We start from the raw sequence: 2,500 nt of genomic DNA, 5'->3' as shown, positions 1-2,500 counted from the left end.
TCGGGCAGGGCTTCCAGGGCGCCCCCCTACCTCCCTGGAGCTCCAGGGAGTACCAGGAGCAAATCCAAATAGAAAAAAAAAAGTTAAAGTCCAACCGCCACCAGGGGCTCGGGGTGAAAATCCTGCCCGGGAAGAGGCGCACAGCCTCGGGCAGGGCTTCCAGGGCGCCCCCCTACCTCCCTGGAGCTCCAGGGAGTACCAGGAGCAAATCCAAATAGAAAAAAAAAAGTTAAAGTCCAACCGCCACCAGGGGCTCGGGGTGAAAATCCTGCCCGGGAAGAGGCGCACAGCCTCGGGCAGGGCTTCCAGGGCGCCCCCCTACCTCCCTGGAGCTCCAGAAAGTACCAGGAGCAAATCCAAATAGAAAAAAAAAAGTTAAAGTCCAACCGCCACCAGGGGCTCGGGGTGAAAATCCTGCCCGGGAAGAGGCGCACAGCCTCGGGCAGGGCTTCCAGGGCGCCCCCCTACCTCCCTGGAGCTCCAGGGAGTACCAGGAGCAGAAAGAAATATTTTGTTTAAAAAAATGACAAAGTGCTGCGGCACTTAGGCTGTGGGGCGAAAACAGGCGGAGTACCAGGAGCACAAAGTTTAAGTTGGAGTACCAGGGGCACCAAAGTTTGAGTTGGTATACCAGGAGCAGGAAAGTTTGGGCGGATGGTAGTCTGCTTGTATCCGGGGAGGGGTGCTTAAGAGTGGGTCTGCAGGTTCGGCTGGTGCTGGGGTTCCTGGATGGTGGAGGTTAGGGGCCGGAGATAGGGGGCAGCTAACAGGTGTGTGGGTGGCCGAGGCAGGGGCTCCAAATTGGGGTAAAAGTGAGGTGGAGGGCCCCCTGGAGGTAGGGGGCCGATAGCAGGTGTGTGTGGCCGAAGCAGGGGCTCTAAATTGGGTAAAAGGGAGGTGGAGAGCCGCCTGGAGGTAGGGGGCGGAAAGCAGGTGTGTGTGGCCGAAGAAGGGGCTTTAAATCGGGTAAAAGGGAGGTGGAGAGCCGCCTGGAGATAGGGGCCCGCTCCCAGGTGTGTGTGGCCGAAGCAGGGGCTTTAAATCGGGTAAAAGGGAGGTGGAGAGCCGCCTGGAGATAGGGGCCCGCTCCCAGGTGTGTGTGGCCAAAGCAGGGGCTCTAAATTGGGTTAAAAGTGAAGTGGAGAGCCGCCTGGAGATAGGGGCCCGCTCCCAGGTGTGTGTGGCCGAAGCAGGGGCTCTAAATTGGGTTAAAAGTGAAGTGGAGAGCCGCCTGGAGATAGGGGCCCGCTCCCAGGTGTGTGTGGCCGAAGCAGGTGCTCTAAATTGGGTAAAAGGGAGGTGGAGAGCCGCCTGGAGATAGGGGCCCGCTCCCAGGTGTGTGTGGCCGAAGCAGGGGCTTTAAATCGGGTAAAAGGGAGGTGGAGAGCCGCCTGGAGATAGGGGCCCGCTCCCAGGTGTGTGTGGCCGAAGCAGGGGCTCTAAATTGGGTTAAAAGTGAAGTGGAGAGCCGCCTGGAGATAGGGGCCCGCTCCCAGGTGTGTGTGGCCGAAGCAGGGGCTCTAAATTGGGTTAAAAGTGAAGTGGAGAGCCGCCTGGAGATAGGGGCCCGCTCCCAGGTGTGTGTGGCCGAAGCAGGGGCTCTAAATTGGGTAAAAGGGAGGTGGAGAGCCGCCTGGAGATAGAGGGCCGCTCCCCGGTGTGTGTGGCCGAAGCAGGTGCTCTAACTTGGGTTAAAAGTGAAGTGGAGGGCCCCCTGGAGGTAGGGGGCCGATAGCAGGTGTGTGTGGCCGAAGAAGGGGCTCTAAATCGGGTAAAAGGGAGGTGGAGAGCCGCCCGGAGATAGGGGGCCTCTCCCAGGTGTGTGTGGCCGAAGCAGGGGCTCCAAATCCGGTAAAAGGGAGGTGGAGAGCCGACTGGAGATAGGGGGCGGATAGCAGGTGTGTGTGGCCGAAGAAGGGGCTCTAAATCGGGTAAAAGGGAGGTGGAGAGCCGCCTGGAGATAGGGGCCCGCTCCCAGGTGTGTGTGGCCGAAGCAGGGGCTCTAAATTGGGTAAAAGGGAGGTGGAGAGCCGACTGGAGATAGGGGGCCTCTCCCAGGTGTGTGTGGCCGAAGCAGGGGCTCTAAATTGGGTTAAAAGTGAGGTGGAGGGCCCCCTGGAGGTAGGGGGCCGATAGCAGGTGTGTGTGGACGAAGAAGGGGCTCTAAATCGGGTAAAAGGGAGGTGGAGAGCCGCCTGGAGATAGGGGCCCGCTCCCAGGTGTGTGTGGCCGAAGCAGGGGCTCTAAATTGGGTAAAAGGGAGGTGGAGAGCCGACTGGAGATAGGGGGCGGATAGCAGGTGTGTGTGGCCGAAGAAGGGGCTCTAAATCGGGTAAAAGGGAGGTGGAGAGCCGCCTGGAGATAGGGGCCCGCTCCCAGGTGTGTGTGGCCGAAGCAGGGGCTCTAAATTGGGTAAAAGGGAGGTGGAGAGCCGACTGGAGATAGGGGGCCTCTCCCAGGTGTGTGTGGCCGAAGCAGGGGCTCTAAATTGGGTTAAAAG

Source organism: Centroberyx gerrardi, chromosome 21, assembly GCF_048128805.1.
Source record: "Centroberyx gerrardi isolate f3 chromosome 21, fCenGer3.hap1.cur.20231027, whole genome shotgun sequence".
Lineage (NCBI taxonomy): Eukaryota > Metazoa > Chordata > Actinopteri > Beryciformes > Berycidae > Centroberyx > Centroberyx gerrardi.
This window is presented reverse-complemented; position numbering follows the sequence as displayed.